This window comes from Lissotriton helveticus, chromosome 7, assembly GCF_964261635.1.
Source record: "Lissotriton helveticus chromosome 7, aLisHel1.1, whole genome shotgun sequence".
In the NCBI taxonomy this organism is placed as follows: Eukaryota; Metazoa; Chordata; class Amphibia; order Caudata; family Salamandridae; genus Lissotriton; species Lissotriton helveticus.
This window is the reverse complement of record NC_136068.1, coordinates 1,443,721,781-1,443,743,932: the sequence shown is the minus strand read 5'-3', so window position 1 is coordinate 1,443,743,932 and position 22,152 is coordinate 1,443,721,781.

The following is a 22,152-nucleotide window of genomic DNA, read 5'->3' as shown; positions in this document are numbered from 1 at the left end:
AGTTCGGGCTGGACTGTTCCCATGGGGCACAGGGTCAAGACTGATTTGCATATGGCTGGGTTCAAACTGGAATGGCATGGTGAGCAAAAAAACGATGGATTTAGGCCCATATCTCTGTACTGGGGTGAATGTATGACATTGTTCTGCATTCTGTCCATCACCTGTTGTTTTTGCATTTGTCACCCCGAGTGGGACGGGTATGCTTGGACGTGAGTCCCGTGCTCTCCATGCCACTGGAATCAAGCTATCCAGGCTGATGAGGGCTGAAAGCCCGAAACCGGTCCTTGGATGCTTGTTTCCAGTCCAGGGAGGATCTGGCTTGGCAGTTCGGGCTGGACTGTTCCCATGGGGCACAGGGTCAAGACTGATTTGCATATGGCTGGGTTCAAACTGGAATGGCGTGGTGAGCAAAAAAACGATGGATTTAGGCCCAGATCTCTGTACTGGGGTGAATGTATGACATTGTTCTGCATTCTGTCCATCAACTGTTGTTTTCGCATATGTCACCCCGAGTGGGACGGGTATGCTCAGACGTGAGTCCCGTGCTCTCCATGTGTCATGATCGCGCTTTGCTTCTGAACTACATATCCCAGCAAAGCGCGAGTCGGAACTACAACTCCCATGCTCCTCCGCGAGTCGCGCAAGACTTCGAGCGAGGAAGCTTAAGGAGGAAGTAATTCCCGAGCTCGGCGTCCGGAATTCCTGCCTGTCCAGTTCTGTCGGTTGCTTCTTCAGATCCTTCCTTGGTGCGGTAAGGGTGCCTTGCACCAGGAGCGGTTGCCGCTTTTTGTTCTGCATTCTTGGTTTGGTGTGTTGGCAAAGTTGCCAAACACCCTGTTTATTCTGGAGATACTTTAGGTGACTTATAGTCATTAAGGAATTTGACCCAGTCGGTATTGTCGGCCGACGGAGACGTGGATGTTTTAAGATCCATAGTGGCTCCCATTATTTTGTGTTTAAAGGGTTTTCTTACCTTTCTGAAAACCAGAGCTCAAGAAGCAGTGAATGGCAAGGAACAAGGGATGCTTATTTTGATGTGCTCCTAACAATGTTTATGAATACCTTATAGTATAAGAAGCATTATACTACCCACTGATACTGTTGCCATGAGTGTTGCTAACTACGGGGCAATTCATTTGCATAGACTTTATTCAGTTCTTGAAGGAAAGTGAGGAAAGAGAAAAGTGTGTATAGGATGTATGGTGTAGTAATCCCAATGTCTCTTATTAACAGGAGTTCCATATGAGTGGTAGTGGTCTACACTCTATCCCTGTGAAGCTTAAAAGGATTGAGTCAGGGGTATGTTTAATACTTCCTTATAGTACCATTGCTTTTCCTTCTATGAACCTAATGTGTTGTTGTTATATGTTCATGTTTGTTTTGTATTCCTGCAGCAACACCCCTATACAACCCTCAACACTATCAACCCTCTCTGCCTATCCACTGATGCGTATTTTGCTTTTCAGGTATTTACAGTAATGATATGCATAGTAAGGATAGAGGAATTGTTGGTTGCAATTGGAGCAGTAAGGTATTCATCTTGTACGTTCTCTTTGTGTTTTTCAGATCTTCCTCCCTGCTGTCCCCTTCCTTTCCTGCCCCCCCACCCTACCCTTATTCCCTCAATTAATCCTTCCAATGTACTGTGCCATCACGGCAATTCAGACATTGGCTAGATTTAGAGGTGGACCATAATACATCAAACCGATCCTGAGGACAACCATCATAACAGAATTCCCGACCCAAGAATATTGTCTAAGCATGGGCGTAAAATCCGTTCCGGTTGCGGAATTTGCGGATTTTTGGCAAATTCGCAATCCGCAAATTCTCGCGAATTTGCCGAAAATTCGCAAATTGGCACGCAGCTGATTTTTTTGCTTGGTCGCGCTTGACAAATACAATATTGCGGCGCGCGGCATTCACTTACCGTCATTCAGCGTTTGAAGAGTTGTTTTTCTCCATGTTTGCGTGTGCTGCGCCATTTTGGATCTTGCTGCATATATCCCGCGGGAGTTTGTCGACCGCGATTACGTCATCGCGGCCCGCCACCTTGCACAGCGAGAGTTTGTCAACGCGAGTACATCATAAAGGCCCGTGATCACGCATCGCAGGAGTAAACAATTGCGAACACGTAGATGCGGCGACCAGCAACAATCTCGAGCTCGCGAAATTTCAAAATTTGCAATTCTGCACAACAAATCCACCAGCAGGCAGCATAAACCTTCTGAAAATGATGATTTTTATCAGAATAACTCCTCAGGTTGACATTTGCCTGCACTTTTTTTTGCAAGGAGTCCATTTTGGGGGGGTGGGAGGAAGGAAGTGCCCCACTGTCTCCAACTTCCTGTTCTTGTCCAGCAGGCTCCTCCCAGTGCTTTGTTCATGTCCTGGTCACTTTGATTTGGATCTTGACCTGGAAGGATTACTTTTTGTGGATGCTGCTGGATATTTGGATTTGAGGCCTTTTTGACTTTCTTTGGATCACTTTTGGGTTAGAAATTTCACAAGTAAGTTTGTTTGGGGCATTAAAGTTGCTGCAACTACAATTTTGGAACTTTTTCAGAACATTAAATAAAATATATTGTGGGTAGCCACAGTATCCAGTAAGACCAGGGTTAGTTATGGGTGCATGATACAACTGTTTTGTTGAATTTCAACATCATTTAGGGCATGGATGGCATTGGATTGTGGTGATTTTTGTGTGGTTTTCGATTTTTTGGCTGTTGTTGGGGCCTTTTGCCAAGGGGTACTCTGTGGTGCATGGACTGAGTCTTTCTGTGGGGTCTCTTTAATGTAAACATCATGGAGGGCATGGATGGCATTGGATTGTGGTGATTTTTGTGTGTTTTCGATTTTTTGGCTGTTGTTGGGGCCTTTTGCCCGGGGGTACTCAGTGGTGCATGGACTGAGTCTTTCTGTGGGGTCTCTTTAATGTAAACATCATGGAGGGCATGGATGGCATTGGATTGTGGTGATTTTTGTGTGGTTTTCGACTTTTTGGGGTGGGGTGGGGGCCTGTCCATGTGGGTGGGGGCCATTTTGAATCCTGGTCCAGGCAGGGCCTGGCCATGTGGGTGGGGGTCTAGGGGCCATTTTGAAGCCAGGCAGTGTGCTTTGTTGTGCCATAGGCCTGCACCCAGTCTGCCATGCTTTCATCCATTATGCCCAGGGGTACTCAGTGGTGCATGGACCGAGTCTTTCTGTGGGGTGTCTTGAATTTCAACATGATTGAGGGCATGGATGGTATTGGATTGGGTTCCGCTTTTCTGTCTATTTACAGCGTTGGAGCAGGGTGCTCCGCTGTATCTCTCCCCTGCAGCCTGCCACTTTGGGATATTGACGTCCTGCCAAGCACCTGCTGACTCTGCCCCGTAGTCCCCCCGCCGCCGCTATTACAACCAAGCGGCCACCGAGTGGGGGACTACCTGTTCCAGCAGGCAGAGCGGCAGCGACGCCAGCCACGCGCCAGGAGGCGCCTTAAAACAGCGCAATCACCGGGGGAGCGGGTGTTCCGCTTTTCTGTCTATTTACAGCATTGGAGCAGGGTGCTCCGCTGTATCTCTCCCCTGCAGCCTGCCACTTTGGGATATTGACGTCCTGCTAAGCACCTGCTGACTCTGCCCCGTAGTCCCCCCGCCGCCGTTATTACAACCAAGCGGCCGCCGAGTGGGGGACTACCTGTTCCAGCAGGCAGAGCGGCAGCGACGCCAGCCACGCGCCAGGAGGCGCCTTAAAACAGCGCAATCACCGGGGGAGCGGGTGTTCCGCTTTTCTGTCTATTTACAGCGTTGGAGCAGGGTGCTCTGCTGTATCTCTCCCCTGCAGCCTGCCACTTTGGGATATTGACGTCCTGCTAAGCACCTGCTGACTCTGCCCCGTAGTCCCCCCGCCGCCGTTATTACAACCAAGCGGCCGCCGAGTGGGGGACTACCTGTTCCAGCAGGCAGAGCGGCAGCGACGCCAGCCACGCGCCAGGAGGCGCCTTAAAACAGCGCAATCACCGGGGGAGCGGGTGTTCCGCTTTTCTGTCTATTTACAGCGTTGGAGCAGGGTGCTCCGCTGTATCTCTCCCCTGCAGCCTGCCACTTTGGGATATTGACGTCCTGCTAAGCACCTGCTGACTCTGCCCCGTAGTCCCCCCGCCGCCGTTATTACAACCAAGCGGCCGCCGAGTGGGGGACTACCTGTTCCAGCAGGCAGAGCGGCAGCGACGCCAGCCACGCGCTAGGAGGCGCCTTAAAACAGCGCAATCACCCGCGTCGCGGGAGCGCCCGGGCGAAGCCTGGGCCAAGGGTGGGCCCGTCCTAGCCCGTCACAGACCGGAGGAGACCGGGCCGGGCGCACCCCCCTAAAATCCAAGCCAAGGTAAAATTTCGCACCAAAGCCTGTTACAAAGTTATATAGTGATCTATTACCACTCATGACACATTAATTATCTGAGGCTCAATCACTTTATTTTTCTTGGTCAAAACACTCACAATGACAACAAGAAGCTCTAGAAGCAAAACCAAAAAAACAAACATGACGACTACAGTCGGCCCCATCGAACAATTTCTTCATAAAGTAAACGAAACTATAGATCAAACAGTACTGATGATCGATCGCCGAGTCTCTTACGAGTTAGATCAAGCACAACGTTCATCTATGGGCATGTTGGCACAGGCTCAAACTCCAAACGCTGCACTTCAAAATAAGTTGACTTTGGAAACAAATGATGAAACACACACATTGCCAAACACAGTCGATCTATCAGTAGCCTCGCAAATGTGTAACTCACAATCCTTCCGGGATCTCGAACAGACCCCCGATATTTTTGCAAGTTTACAGCCAATAAATAATGATCTAACACAGTCAGAATCCAGAGGCGTCAGGGAGGGAGCAATCCCTAAACAACAGATTCATATGGAATCACACCCTAAGAGCCCAACATATATTATTGACACAAACTCTGATTCCGAACAATCTTTTAGCGACCAAAATCAACAGAATATTGTTACCACAAAATCTACTAATAATATTATTTCCGACGTTCTCATAGTCGAAGACCACGTGAACAGCTCCAACTCTAAACATACTCGACAAGATATGTCGGTTTCTCACCCGATAAGAACCACAAGACATACCAAGGTAGAACAATCCCTGCTAAAAGAAATCCTGGAAATAGTAAGACATCAGCTACAACCTGTACAAAAAAGCCTCGAAGTAATTGAAAAGCAAATGGCTATACTAATCGCCACTGTCAAAACAACCACTAACTCAAGGAAAAATGATCTTCCACCCTTAACAGGCACAACCATCAACTCCAGCAAAACCAATGTCACCAATACACCGAATCAATTAATGAATAATTCGGCTATCACAAATACCATCAACATAAATACAAGAGAAACAGAAAAAAAATCAACGAATCAAACTCTTTCTTTGAAAACTCAACCCAACCAAGACAATGCTAAAATCACTTCAGGACCTCAAAACCAACCACTCGCAAAACCTATTCCTGCTAAAGCACTGCCGGTAACAACCCCTTCCATTCCATCAGCACCAAATACTTCCCGACAGAAACAACCACAGAGACAAACTAGTAAATCAGAACGACCTAATAAAAGATGGCCAAAATCAGTAAATCTTCCACCGGAAGCCGCACCCTTCGTAGCCATATTAACAGGGGTCCCAGAACTAAGTAAAGACACAGATGAACCTACCTGGTCCTTACTAAATAAAGCACGCTATTGGCTAAACATCAACAGGCCCAATCACCCAAACAACAACACCAGAATCACCACGGTGTGAAGGGCCTCTTGGATAGGTCACCAGCCAAAAACAATCCATGGTGATTGTATAATAGTTAACTTTGAAAGCCCACGAGCAGTGGATTACATCTGTTCTTGGGACACTCCAGAAAATAAAGAAGGAATAGACGTTAAACGTTTATCCTTTTTTTACCCTCGACAAAACCATCGTCTCGAGGATCCTAACTGGCCATCAAGTTGGTCCTGGAGTCAATTTGACCAAGGACCAAGAAATTGGAACCAGGGCGACAGGGGTCAGGGAAATAACCAAAGGCACCACTCTCAGGGGGACTGGGGATACGACCAAAGAGACCGAGGAGACTACAATAACTATGGCAGGAGGGCATATCAACATTCTCACAGAGAACCCTGGACCGGAATTCCAACTTTCAAACATTACAGCTGCTTAGACATGGTCGATTGACCGTTTTCACAGTTTCCCACAACAAGATCTCCGCCCAATACCAGAGTATATTTACTTTCTCCAGCTAATAACCCAAAGATTAAGATGCCAGAAAAGACTCAAAGCTCGCGCAAAGGCAGAATACACGACCAATCTCTAAAAACCACAATTCAAAATGTAGACAGTCAGACTAAAGACCGTCCTCATTATTCCAATTTTGAAACTAGACAGCAGACTCTGCCACATCCCGCCTCAAACAAACGACAACGCGAGACAGCTCTGAATGTAAACCCTCCAAATATAACAGCAGAGGCAGAACTCTTCGACCCGTTGATTCAATCTGATAACACTACTACAGTTGTCGAGAGGAATATGTTATTCTGGAATGTGGCGGGCCTAGCAACTAAGCATATGGAGAAAACCTTCCTGGATCTGGTTCACACAAACGACTTAATCTGTCTCCAGGAGACGTGGTTGAACGACCCAATCCACCTGGTGGGATACAGAACATACTTCTCCCATGCAACGAAGTCACATTCAGGAAGAAGTAAAGGCGGCCTAATTACATACCTCTCTAATCTTTGGCCCAGTCAAGAAACAACGTCTATTGCACTCCACCAGAATTATCAGGTTATCAACATCAAAGTAACTAATCAAGTTATCTATACTATAATAAACTTTTATAACAATATGAGTCCGACGGAATTAACCAAAGCTTTGAGCGAAATTAGCGATGTGACAAACAAGTTAAAAATTAAATACGCCAAAATCACACATTCAATAATTTGGGGCGGAGACTTCAACCTCCATATATGCAGCAAAAATAATGCCCCCATATGTGGGATTACAGACGATCAAGATAACCTTTTAACTCATTTTTCTCACACGGAGGAAGGAAATAACATGCAGGCTATCATGTTCGAGCTAGACATAGGGTTCGCGAACATGATAATGACCCCGATAATCCAATTTACACCAACTTTTCATGGAAGAGGCGCCCAAACATTAATTGACTACATCCTAGTCTCTACAAATAACGCCGCATGCATAAAGTACTTTGAAGTGAACAATAACGCACTCAGTGACCACTATCCACTTAGATTAACGTACTTAGAGCCTGTTCATCACAAGAATCAAGTTAATGATCATTTGGGTTTATTGCACCAAGATACACTCACATTAAACAGATTGAACGGTTTCACCCTAAAATGGGGTAATTTAGACCAAGAAACAATCAGCGCAAGAATAATTAAAAAATGCAGGACCCACATCGACAACTGCCTAAATCCCACCGCAACGGCATCTGAAATTCTGACCAGCTACAATGAAATAGTGAAAACTATAGGTAACGAACTAACTAAACCCAGAATGCAAAACAATACACAAAGAAAAGGTTGGTTTAATACTCAGTGCACAAAAGCTTATTCAGATCTAAAGAAAGCCCTAGCAAAGAAAAATCGAAATAGAGAAGAGATAGTGCAACTAAGGAAATCATATACGCACGCACTCAAACAAAGAAAAAAAGAGATACAGTGTAACCTCTGGACTCAACTGATAAACAGCAGCACTCAAAAAAACAGTGTAGCCTTCTGGAAAATAGTTAAAACACCATTTTTAGCTGGAAATAACGAGGGTCTATCCTTAGATGTTGCAATAAACGTGGAGGACTGGGTGCAGCATTTCTCTGGGGTTTTTGGAGAGGTTAAATCCGGTGACTTAGCTCCTCCGCCTCTCCTCCCATTGGTGAAATACCCGATAGAAATAGAGTTCACCATCAATGAAACAATGAAAGCTATAAAGATTGCAAAGAACGGCAAAGCGCCAGGACCAGACTCCGTTCCCATGGACTTATACAAACTCCTTCCTGATCTCTGGTCCCCTCTTCTAACCAAAGTTCTGAACGCACCTAAAGAAACCAACCTCCCTAACTCTTGGTCAACATCGATCCTGGTCCCCATTTTCAAGAAGGGCAACAGGGACAGTCCTTCCTGCTATCGCCCCATTTCCCTCCTGGATTCGGTCGGAAAGATGGCAGGGAGGATACTTCTTGACCGTCTCCAGGAGTGGTCAAAAGAACACGGGGCACTCTCAGATCTTCAATACGGGTTCAGGGCTGGCCTGAGTACCGTGGATCAAGTTTTGAATCTAACATTACTGGCTGGAAAATACACAACAGCAAAAAAATCAAGCCTACACATGGTCTACGTTGACCTAACGGCAGCGTTTGACTGTGTGGAACATTCAAAACTCTGGTTAATAATGCTGCAAATGGGGATCCAGCCAGCAATCGTAGACTTTCTACGCGAGTTATATTCCGGTGCCACGGGAAAAGTACGATATGGGACAGAAGGCCAATTTACAGATAGCTTCCCAATACAGAAGGGGGTCAGGCAAGGGTGTGTGCTGGCCCCCTTCTTATTTACGCTCTACACTAATGGACTAGAAGCTGCAATGTTACAGGGCGTAACAGATTACCCAGAAGTGGGCCGGCGACCAATCCCGGCATTGTTATATGCCGACGATGCGGTGATCCTCGCGCGAACCCCGATCCAGCTACAACGGGCCCTAAATAACTACTGCACCTTTATGTCAAATCTAAACTTAAAAGTCAACATAAAAAAAACTTATGTGATGCACGCCGGTACCAAGGGGAAAAAAGTGAAGACAATTTTCGTGGATAAACTGCCCCTTGAAAGAACTAAAACTTACTCATATCTTGGCATCACCATTGACGAAGAGTTCAAATGGAAAGAAGCAACCATTTCACGCAAGTTGTCACTCATAAGAACAGTCGGCGCTTTAAAAGCATTTTCTCTCCGTCTAGGAAAAAGACCCATGGCCGAGATGATTAAGATCTATAATGCAAAATGCATTAGCACGGCGATCTTCGGAGCAGGAGTCTGGGGAATAACAAACGTCGAACAAATACAGAAAGTCGAAAATTCCTTCTTAAAATTTGTATTAGCTGTCCCAAAGAGCACAACTACCTTTGGCTGTCATTTAGAACTTGGAGTGGATCATATCTCAGACCTTATTAAGATCCAGCCCATAAAGTTGTGGCGCAGAATATGGGCTACGGACGAATGCCAGCTCACAAGAGCAATCATTGAGGACTGTGTGAAACTAGAGTGTATGAAAAAGATAAAATGGTTATGCTATGTAAAATCTTTTTTTGCAGATATTGGTCTTTTGAGGTTTTTTGATGAACCACAGTCAGTAACAGACATAACAAAAAAGGATCTAAAAAAGCTATGCCTGTCTCATCTAACCCAACTACGAATAATGACCGAAATAAGAAAGACATCAGTCCAACACTGTCTAATGATACAATCGGCTCCATCAATTCAACCGTATCTGCAGCATGACCTGACGCAATTCGAAAAACTTCTTCTCACCCGCTTTAGGTTTAATCTCTTTCATATTATGGTTTTATTCCCTTCCCAGAATGTTTGGACACATAATATGTCAGCGTGCCCTTGTGACTTCATTTCCCCTCAGTCCACAATTCATGTAGTTTTCTTTTGTAAATTTTATATGGCACTCCGTAAAAGGTGGATTTTACCAATTTTAAAAGTAATGAAGATTCGAAGATGCCGCCTGGCGTTGCAGTTTTTGGAAAACAGCTTAGTGTCAAAATCTGTGGCACATTACCTAAAATTGTGCCTTAGGCATCGTATGAACTTATGAAAACCATAGAGCTGCCTTAAATATGGACCTTAGTAAATGTTTTGTCCTTTTTAAGAGTGACTAATTTTAACATATCACGAACTTAATGTTTTATTAACTGTTTTTTTATGTGTATGTTTGTACTTTTATGGCTTTCTCAATGAAAACCGAATAAAGTTGATTTTGATTTGATTTGGTATTGGATTGTTGTTGGGGCCTTTTGCCCAGGGGTACTCAGTGGTGCATGGACTGAGTCTTTCTGTGGGGTCTCTTTAATGTAAACATCCTGGAGGGCATGGATGGCATTGGATTGTGGTGATTTTTGTGTGCTTTTTGATTTTTTGGCTGTTGTTGGGGCCTTTTGCCCAGGGGTACTCAGTGGTGCATGGACTGAGTCTTTCTGTGGGGTCTCTTTAATGTAAACATCATGGAGGGCATGGATGGCATTGGATTGTGGAGATTTTTGTGTGTTTTTCGATTTTTTGGCTGTTGTTGGGGCCTTTTGCCCGGGGGTACTCAGTGGTGCATGGACTGAGTCTTTCTGTGGGGTCTCTTTAATGTAAACATCATGGAGGGCATGGATGGCATTGGATTGTGGTGATTTTTGTGTGGTTTTCGACTTTTTGGGGTGGGGTGGGGGCCTGCCCATGTGGGTGGGGGCCATTTTGAGGCCTGGTCCAGGCAGGGCCTGGCCATGTGGGTGGGGGTCTAGGGGCCATTTTGAAGCCAGGCAGTGTGCTTTGTTGTGCCATAGGCCTGCACCCAGTCTGCCATGCTTTCATCCATTATGCCCAGGGGTACTCAGTGGTGCATGGACCGAGTCTTTCTGTGGGGTGTCTTGAATTTCAACATGATTGAGGGCATGGATGGTATTGGATTGTGGTGATTGTTGTGTGTTTTTCGATTTTTTGGCTGTTGTTGGGGCCTTTTGCCCAGGGGTACTCAGTGGTGCATGGACTGAGTCTTTCTGTGGGGTCTCTTTAATGTAAACATCCTGGAGGGCATGGATGGCTTGGGATTGTGGTGATTTTTGTGTGCTTTTCGATTTTTTGGCTGTTGTTGGGGCCTTTTGCCCAGGGGTACTCAGTGGTGCATGGACTGAGTCTTTCTGTGGGGTCTCTTTAATGTAAACATCATGGAGGGCATGGATGGCATTGGATTGTGGTGATTTTTGTGTGTTTTTTGATTTTTTGGCTGTTGTTGGGGCCTTTTGCCCAGGGGTACTCAGTGGTGCATGGACTGAGTCTTTCTGTGGGGTCTCTTTACTGTAAACATCATGGAGGGCATGGATGGCATTGGATTGTGGTGATATTTGTGTGTTTTTCGATTTTTTGGCTGTTGTTGGGGCCTTTTGCCCGGGGGTACTCAGTGGTGCATGGACTGAGTCTTTCTGTGGGGTCTCTTTAATGTAAACATCATGGGGGGCATGGATGGCATTGGATTGTGGTGATTTTTGTGTAGTTTTTGACTTTTTGGGGGTGGGGTGGGGGCCTGTCCATGTGGGTGGGGGCCTTTTTGAGGCCTGGTCCAGGCATGGCCTGGCCATGTGGTTGGGGGTCTAAGGGCCATTTTGAAGCCAGGCAGTGTGGTTTGCTGTGCCATAGGCCTGCACACAGTCTTGATGCTTTCATGCATTATACCCAGGGGTACTCAGTGGTGCATGGACCGAGTCTTTCTGTGGGGTGTCTTGAATTTCAACATGATTGAGGGCATGGATGGCATTGGATTGTGGTGATTTTTGTGTGTTTTTCGGTTTTTTTGCTGTTGTTGGGGCCTTTGCCCAGGGGTACTCAGTGGCGCATGGACTGAGTCTTTCTGTGGGGTCCCTTTAATGTAAACATCATGGAGGGCATGGATGGCATTGGATTGTGGTGATTTTTGGGGTGGGGTGGGGGCCTGTCCATGTGGGCGGGGGCCATTTTGAGGCCTGGTCCAGGCAGGGCCTGGCCATGTGGGTGGGGGTCTAGGGGCCATTTTGAAGCCAGGCAGTGTACTTTGTTGTGCCATAGGCCTGCACCCAGTCTGCCATGCTTTCATCCATTATGCCCAGGGGTACTCTGTCAGTGGTGCATTTTATTGGTCTTTCCATTTTGGGGGGGTGGGTATAATAAAAATGCTTACTTGCAAACTATTAATTGAAGCGCTTCATATGCAACATTTATTTAACTGATGTTCCTCTGGCTTCGATTGCTTTTAGGTGCAGAAAGACGAATCATCAGCCTCATCGTTCCTCATCAGTGCCAGGAAGAAGTCCTGCTCCGGTGTGTGCAGCACAACGTCACGTGTGGCCACAGACAACTCTGCAACTTGTGCAACTGCGGCCTGCTGTTCTGACATCTGAAGAAGATGGCCCCAAAAAAAGTTGCCCGTAGCTCCTCTAGCAAGAAAGTTGCCAGTAAGGAGCAGAAGAAGCAAGTGGCGCCACTTACCAAGGAGACTGGTGTGACGACCGCCACATTTTTTGGGAAAAAAAAGTACTTCAGCAGCAGCGGGGTCTGCTGGGGACCAAGCTGTGAGCAGCACCTCCGCTCCATTGGGCTCAGTGCCACCACCACCAAGCCAACTTAGGTCCAAGCCCTTGAGTGCTGCAGTGGCAGCCAGTATAGTTGTTCAATCACCATCGACCAGTGATGTTGGCTCATCGCAAGAAAGTAGCAGCATCCCTCAATCAACAAAGGTTGTTGTAACTCATCTGACGAGTGTTCAACAACCACAGCTGCAACAACAACCACATGTGCAAGTACAAGCCCAAGTACATGTGGAAGGAGAGGCGGCGCAAGGAGAGGCGCAAGCAGAGGTGCATGGAGCGGCACAAGTGCCCACAATAGTTGTTCCTCCCGAAGTAGGGGCACATCAGGAAATCGACATTCGAGCCAAGGTATCATCTGAGGAAGCCACTCCTCCTGATGATTCATTGTCTTCCAGATCCCCAGCAAGGAAAAGATCAAGGATGGTGTCTACATCTTCTTCAAGCCCCCTTCCTTCTGATGATATGGATGAAAATTGGGAACCACCAGTGCTGTCTGAGAGTGAGGCACACCATGATCTGACAAAGGTAGCTAAGCATAAAAGGAAGGTCCCCGAAAGTCTCATAGTTATGGAGTGTGATGATGACGCTGAACAAGAAGTGGCGTATAATCCTGCTGATGAAGACTCTCACGACGACGACGCAGTCATCATAGACGTCACTCCAGCCTCAGCGGGCATGCAGCAAACAGACATTTTAACCCTATCCCGAAATGCTGCTGAGCGTGATGTTGGCGACATGTCAATGGGACCACCACCAATGCAGTTAACTAGTACACCACCACCTACAGCTTCCATATTTTCTCGCCAGAAGGGACCTCCATTCACCTCGACCTCCATTTCCTCAATTAGTGGTGCTGTAAGTGCACAACGTAGTAAATTTCGGCAACACACATCCTCCACTTCATCTGGCATTAGCATTCCCAGTATCGCCTCCTCCGCCCCCCACAGACATTTGAAGTCCGCAGTTTGGGTCTTCTTTAGTGTTAGCCCAACAAGGGAAAACATGGCCATTTGTACCATTTGTAAGGTTCGAGTTAGTCGTGGTAAGCTTGGTACCAACTATGGTACCGGAGGCCAGAGAGGTCATCTTGAGAGACAGCATACTGTCAAATGGCATGCACACCTAAGGGAGATCAAGGCAGCCCGAATTGCAAGTCAACAAAGTGTATCCGTTGATGTTTCATCTGATGATGACGAGGAGGAAGAAGCGTCAAACATTTCTTCAGTTACACCCAGTACCCCTGTCAGCAGCACACCCCCTGCAAGATATACGAGCTACACTAAGAGTGTGGGAGAGAGTGAGACACCAATGCGAAAAAGTTCATCATCACTGAGCGTAACTGGGTCGAAGAAGTCATCATCATCCCGTAAAATGGTCCAGCCTACCTTTAGATGCATGGTGTTTTCAGATGCGCCATTTGAACGCAACCACCCAACGGCGCGTCTGTATAACACTAAGCTGGCTAAAATGCTAGCGCTGGACCTTCTCCCTTTTTCTTTTGTGGAAGGGGTGTTTTTTTTTTTTAAATGGTGGCAACGCTCTGCCCTAAATGGAAGGTTCCTAGCCGGTTCTATTTTGCCAGAGTTGCGGTTCGAGCACTACATGAAGATGTTCTGGAGGTGATTGGGGCAGCTTTGCAGAAGAGTGCTGTTCACACTATACATCTGACAACAGACATGTGGACCAGTTGCCAAGCCCTTGATTACATGTGCATCACTGCACACTGGGTCTCTTTTTCAGGGGTTAAAGAAAAGCTAAACGCAGGTGTTGACACGGACAAAGTTTATAAAGCTGCTCGGAAACATGCAACACTAGCCATGTTTGCCATGGAGAAAAATCATACTGGAGACAACATTTTGCATGAGTTTAACACAAAGGTCTTTCAATGGCTGTCCGCAATAAAACGCATGATTGGTTATGTTTCCACGGATAATGGCGCCAATGTAGTTAAGGCCATGGATTAGGGTAACTATTTCAGAGTGCCGTGTTTGGCGCACTGTATAAACCTGGTTGTTAAAAAATTCTTGAGTGAAGAAAGTCCAGTCTCTGAGTTACTGACCACCTGCCGAAGAATGTGCACACATTTCAACCATTCTTTTAAGGCCCGGAAGCAGCTGAGGTGCCTGCAACATGAACGTAAAGTGCCAGTGAAAGCACTCATCCAGGAGGTGGTAACACGTTGGAACTCAACCATCTACATGTTTGAGCGTCTATATGAGCAGTATGCGGTAGTCGATCAGTATTTCTTTAAACTGGGTACACCTATGATAGACATGAGGATACAGGTGAAGCAATGGTAGCTAGTTAAAAGCCTGACAGACATGCTTCGTCCTTTTGAGGTCTTCACGTGTGCAGTCAGCAGGGAGGACTGTAATTTGGGAAAAGCTATCCCATTGTTGCGCATGCTAGAGCATCAACTGAAGGCGGTGTCTTCTACGTTTCAAAAAGATGGAAAGCAAGAAGCATTTGAGTTGGCGGAGAAGTTATTACAGCGCCTACTTCGCGATGAACGTCTCGAAAATATCCACACAGGACAGCATTACATTTCTGCTACTATTCTGGATCCACGGTACAAAAAGGCAGTGGCAGGCAGAGTATTCTTTCCTTTTGATGAGGCAGATGTTACAAAGTACAAACATTGGCTAGCTGTGTCAGCCACTCGGTTTGAAAAAGAACGGCAGGAAATTGAAGGAAAAGGCAGTACATCAGCCTCAGCAGGCCATCCGGAGTCAAAAAAATCCACTTCAGCATCTGTGGCTGTGGCAGAAGTGAGTTATTTTCCCTCTCAGCCTTTAATGACACCAGCAACCGTATCATCTGCACCGGACACAACAGTAAGATTGTGTGAAGAAGAGGTTTGGCTAACTCGGCTTGGGTTTGCTTCTCAAAAGGTCCCAGAAAAAAGTAAGCAAAGTGGAGGAACCCTGGAGAACCTTGAGTCGATGGTGCAGGCCTATCTGAATGACTCAACAGAGGTCTATGTTCATCATGATCCATTGGCGTATTCGCATGGGAAAAGAGATGTGTGGCCAGAGATCACCAACCTGGCTATAAATTACTTGTCTTGCCCACTCGCAAGCTTGTCTTCTGAATGTGTTTTCGGTGCTGCTGGTGGCATTGTAACTTCCAAAAGGACCCGCCTCTCGCCCAAAAATGTGGAGAGGTTAACAATGATCAAGATGAATCAGCACTTCATACCACCAGATTACAAAATACGAGAATGCACGCAGGAAGAAGACGAGGAGGACACCAACTTAGATGAGGGAAGCTCTTCTCTGTTAACTGACCTACTCCCGTCTGAATTAGCAGAGTTTGAGGACGAGCTCTTCTTCCCTGACACCGAGCCCTGAAAATGAGTCAATGAATCACTAATTTTCTTTTTCGTCCTTATTCACTTTTATTCCTGTGTGTCTGTCTTTCGTTGTTTTGCAAAATCTATATAAAAAAACTTTAATTACCTAATCACAAAAACAAGCCCATCAGCAGCACTGTCTTCACTTATTTGCTTATTGATTTGAAGGTGCCGCAGTCTGCATTCCTCAGGTTCACAAGTTCGCAAGAACATGCTCCTTTATCCTCCTCCTCCAGACTCCTATTTCCCTCAAAGCAGATGGCTGGATTACGCCCAATGAAGAAAGACTCTGCACTTGTGGGGGTGTTCTACTTATTTGCAGGTGAGTTGACGGGTCTGGGGCATTGCTGTGAAGGTCTAATACCGGATAAAATTGGTTTGGAGAAAATCGGAGCAGAAAAACTTTTTGCGCTTTTGATCACTTGCCTGTCTTTGGGGTGCTGTTTGGGGGGGCTTCCTGGTTTTTGGGGGTGGGTTTTGGGGTCTGGGAGCACTGCTGCCACGGTCTAATGTTGATTGCATTTGTTTTTCAGAAAATCCGTGGTGGAAAAGGGGAGTTAGGGCCTAGCTGCAGAGCTCATTTGGACTGCATTCCAGGTAGGCCCAAAGTTTCCTAATTGTGGCTTTTCCCGGTTTTGCTTTTCGGCTTTTTTGGGGGGTGAAACTTGTTTTTGCCCGGGTTCACGGGTCTGGGGGCCTTGCTTGGAAGGTGTAATACCGGCTAAAAGTGGTTTGGAGAAAATCGGAGCAGAAAAACTTTTTGCGCTATAGATCACTTGCCTGTCTTTGGGGTGCTCTTTGGTGGGCTTCCAGGTTTTTGGGGGTGGGTTTTGGGGTCTGGGAGCACTGCTGCCACAGTCTAATGTTGATTGCATTTGTTTTTCAGAAAATCCGTGGTGGAAAAGGGGAGTTAGGGCCTAGCTGCAGAGCTCATTTGGACTGCATTCCAGGTAGGCCCAAAGTTTACTAAGTGTGGCTTTTCCCGGTTTTGCTTTTCGGCTTTTTGGGGGGGTGAAACTTGTTTTTGCCCGGGTTCACGAGTCTGGGGGCCTTGCTTGGAAGGTGTAATACCGGCTAAAAGTGGTTTGGAGAAAATCGGAGCAGAAAAACTTTTTGCGCTTTTGATCACTTGCCTGTCTTTGGGGTGCTGTTTGGGGGGCTTTTAGGTTGTTGGGGGTGAGTTTTGTGGTCTGTGAGCACTGATGGCACATTCTAATGTTGATTGCATTTGTTTTACAGAAAATCCATGGTGGAAAAGGGGAGTTGGGGCCTAGATGCAGAGCGCATTTGGACTGAATTCCAGGTAGGCGCAAAGTTTTCTAAGTATGGCTTTTCCCAGGTTTTGCCTTTTGGCTTGTTGGGGTGTTAAACTTGTTTTCGCCCGGGTTGACAGTTCTGGGGCCATTGCTGGCAAGGTCTAATACCCGAAAGAAAGTGTTTTGGAGACAATCCCTGGGGAAAAAGTTTTTGCATTTTCTGAGATTTCGCTCTACCGTTTTCGGGGGGCTGTTTGTGGGGGTTCCTGGTGTTTGTGGGGGGGGGGTTGCGAGTCTTGGAGCAATGCTGGGTATGGATACTTTTGCTTGCTTGTAAGTGGTTTGAATACAATCCATGGTGGGTAAGGGGGGATTTGGGCCTACTTTACTTTCAAAGTACGTTTTGTCACCATTTTCTACGAGGCCTCTGACAGGTAGCAGTATCGCACGTTTTTTGAGATCTGATTGGGGCTCTTCTACATCTTTGCGACTGGGTTTAGTAAGGGTCTGGGGGCACTGCTGGGAAGGTCTAATTTTGTTCTAAAACACAGTTTACCGTACATCTAGCTTGAGGGGAAAAATCCGCTAAATTAATTCGCCCATACTTATTTATCCTTCAAAAGGAGACTCAGACAGAGTACGCACTTTCAAAAATATTGTACTGTCTATTAGGAAACTTAAAGTGTGACTTTTTGCACTACACAGTGTACATACCTTATATTTACTTGTCAGGGGTGTTCTAATATCACTTCCTGTTTTTCCATCAATAATTACAGGCCGGGTTTCAGCCTGTGCAATGGGAAAAAAAGGATGAAGTCAGGCTTCACATTAGCGAACGTGCTATTCAGCATCCGCCAGGCAGGCAGTGGACAGGGTGTCTTCTGGTCACCAACATTGATGGACGGAGCGTCAGATGGAATGGAGGAGTCCCGCTAATAAGAGGAATGGTTGGATGCATGCAACTTCCCAAATTCAACAGGACAACTACAACAACATACAGATACAGTATCCCTTCTTTTCTAATTATCTTTTAAGTAATGTTATTGCTGTGAACTTCTATGAGTGTGACTCTTACTTCTGCTATTTTTCAAACCTAATTTAATGTATGAAGTGTTTCTCTGAGTGCAGAGATAGGCAAGTGAAAACGCATAATTACTGCAGCCCTGTACTGTCGCATTCTTTCATTCACGGTTGTCGAAAGTACTACTTACTTTTCAGTAACCATTTCCCGTGCAGCCAGCCCTGTGCCTAGCCCTATTTCCAAACACAAATTACAGGTAAGATAAGCGTTTGGGGGGAGGTAGTATAATGGAGTATTAGGAGAGACGAGAGACTGACGGTAGTACTAGTAAAGTCCTAGGACTATTGAATTCACTTACTCTGTGAGAGGCACTTAGTTTTGAAAACATTTGGGCAATTACTTACACAACTTGAATCAAGATGCCACTTAAGTTTCAGGAAAACAAACTTACTGTTAAACCCCCACCCACCAGCCTCAAAAGCAGTAAAAAACATGTATGCTAAGATAAAGTTTAAAGTATATTTATATCTCTAACATAAATAATCTCCCGCAAGACCCAACCCACCCCCCCTCCCGAACCCCAAGGAATGTCTGTGAAAAGTCCAAAAAACCCAACTCCCAATTCCCACCCCTCAGAAGTCTTTAAAAAAGGGGTAAGAGACTGTCTCCTCCTACTGCTGGCTGCTGTTCACTTTTCGGGCCAGGTCGGCATGCTCCTTGCGGAGGGTCTCGAGCAGGGTTTTGGTGTTCAACAGCTCCTGCTCGAGGTAGGACACCCTGAGTGAAAGGCGGTGCAACCTTTTTTTGGTACTGCTGTGGGGGGCAGCTGATTTTTTGGCTGCTCGGCGGTGGGGGGTGGCTGCGGTACCCCGGCTCCATACCGCTGGAGACCTGCTGCGCTGACTGGCTGACCCAGGGAGCGCGGAGGATGATGCAGCTGTCCCGGTCGATGTTGTGATAGACTGCGTGTCCCCCTCCTCCTGGGCCACCAGCCGCCGATATTCAGCGACAGTCGCCTCCAGCCTCCGTTGCCGGGCCCTTTTAGCCAGCTCCTTCCGTGTTGGTTTGGAAGGAGCATCTATATGAAGAAAGAAAGACATAGGCTGTAACCAATGCTCTTTAAGATTAACACAAAATGATTCAGCAGAAAGTTGTGTCACAGTAGAACTAGCAACTTGCAAGCGCAGTACATAACTATTGTGGCCAGTATCTATCTAACCTCCCACTTCTTCATCCTTGCTCTAACATTAGTGGGAGTTTAAGGAATCAATTCTACGAGCACTATGGACTCACTCCATTAGAGTCGACTATGACAGTACACCAGTCTTAGTCTTCTTCTTCTCTCTTGTTTAGCAAAATTGGTACGTTAACTTCTGCAAGCCGGCATAATGCCAGCGCAGTCAACTTGCACCCGAGAAAAACAGACGGCCACCATAATGAGTGAGACAGACTTGCGTTACTGTACCGGTCCAGTACATGCAGGTGGTGATGCTCTTACTTTTCTATTATGGGTGGCACTGAGAATACTCTGTTACAAGGGCTACTGCTTAATTATTTTAACTTTTACCCTGTAGTGCCAATGAATACTAGAAAAGGAAAATGAAGAAGATAAATGATCTGATTATCTATCACTGCACATGGTATGTATTTGCTTACATATGGGATGACTTTAGGTGCTTTGCTTTTTATTGAGTGAACAGTGATACATCCACACATGAATGACCAAGTTCTACTAAACTTATTAACAGAGGTAGTGAGTGGCCATCGTAATAGCCGGATATATGCTGTGCTTGCAATACAAACTACTGCTTCTATTCATGGTAGTATTCGGACAAAATTAAAACTTCTTTTCCTTGCCTTTCCTACACTGGAACGGACGTGCGGGTGCGGTGTTACATGCTCTTCAAAGTAACACTTAGTTCATCCAGTGACCGTCTACTCTCTCTGGATACACATATGCTATCTAAGAGTCAGAAAGTACCATGATCCAGGCATCCATCCATTCAAACTATATGTCAATCATTCTTCTTCATGTCTCTCATCTGGACAGACCCTATGTTTTCTCATGGGAAAACAACCTTTTCATTTTATTTGGGAAACCGCAAGCCATACATCCGTGCTTGACTTGCATTTGAATGTCAACCAAAGGATATATTGCGCACACATACAGTTTCTGTTTCACCCACCAAGGCTGTTCTCCTTCCACCCATCCTTGCTTCATCCTTCACCCAGCCATGCATCATATTCCTTCCCAGCCACCTCGGGCACCAATCAAACACGTATCATTCTTCTTTGTCAGTCATCATTACTTTTAACTTGCTCGTCCTTCCACACTTACTTACACCCTTCTTTCGCTTTTCGTTTATCCCATCCATCAAGTTCATCTCTGATTTGGTTACTCGATAAAAAAATCACCGCTGAGTTGAAGTAAATTTAGAGGAGGCTACTACCTGGTTGATAAAACTTTGTTCTAAATGTGAAAGTCTTCTTAACAGTATAGTAACTTAACTGTACAACATATATACTACACCCGTGCAGAGAGCACACTCTGCAGTCTGCAATCTCAATAAATAAGGAATATAAGATCTTACCACTGCCCGCCACTACCGTGGCAACCCTCACAGCAGTTTCCTCCGGCATTTGCACCGCCTCCTCCCCAGAAGTGTCCTCCTCCACCTCTGCGCTGGCCCCGGCACCAGATGTTCCACCTACAAAGTACATTTAAGAATGTTAGATGTCATAGACATACACCACTCACTAGTATTTTGTCTAGGAATGAAGAAATGTGAATACAGAAACCAATCTAATAATTCGTGACTGTCTACTCTAAAGTAAAAATGTCCCTTTTTCCAGGGAAGGTTGTTGTCTTGCTGCACTTTTTGGCACAACTGATGAATGCTTGCTTTTTAACACGCACCATTTTTCTCATAACAGACAGAAGCTTCACTTCTAAGAACAAGAGCAAGATCAGATCACCATCACTAGGATGGAGTGACCAATGATTCAGCACCAAAAAGAAAAATTAAAGTTCAAACCAGGTGAGGGCTGGGCTCGCCCACAATAAATGTGGGAAATAAATCACTAAGCACTTTTCCATTTTTAATGAACCGTTTATGTTTTATGTAAAACTTGATTTTAATAAATGTATTTACTTTTAATAAAGCTTTGAAACTTAAATAGACTCTGTGGTTTTTGGTCAAGAGTGACTGAGCAAAAGGTTTATCAATTTGCAAGCATGAGTCCGTGCCTCTGACACTTCTGGACTCTGACTCCGTACTCTTGCCCTGCGTTGGATAATCATCATTGGGGATCAATCATCGATGAATTCGGGAGCTAAATGACTCTGCCACACTATCTAGTCAGTAAGGAGATTGGGGGTTCTTCAAAGTCTGTTATCACTGAGGTATGTGGAAAGTCTACCTGCGCCTAATATAATTGATAAACAATGCACTATTTAGTGTCCATAGTTCTGTTTGTGCAGATTTGTCCCTGCAATAGTAGTGGTATGGATTGTCCTCCTATCCAAACCAAAAGTAAAGTAGTATCTTATTCTTTCTTGGTGGACATTCACATTTTATTGTTGGGAATTGTCAAAGCATAAACATTTAGAAGACTTGAAAAGACATTATGGACAATCCCAGAGGACTGCACTCAGTGCATAGAGCTATTGCTGACTAGAATGGGAGTGTCGTTTAACACCTTTTGCCAACTGTGCAATCTTAGTTAGCTACACAGACAGACTAATAAGAATAATCTAGTAATACCAAAGGGAGTCATAGTAGAGGCAGGATAAGAATTTAGATACAGTCTACAAGAAGATCAAAGACGATTTAGAAAAAATCAAATGAGGAACGCTAGGAAAAAATAGGTACTCTATATTAAAATGAAAACTTACCGGGCCAGCAAAGGAGCCCTCGCCTGACCGATCCTGGCCTTCTACAGCAGCAGCAGCCGATACCACCTCCTCTGTCCTCAGTCTCGCCCCTGGGGGGAGCTGATGTACAACATGAAAGAAAGAAAGACCCGAAAACATGGATGATTGTTGTCAACCAAATCAAACATTTCAAAAGAACAAAAACAAAATATTTTGGCGAAATAGCAAATAGACAACTATTCCACGGGATATATTGACCTA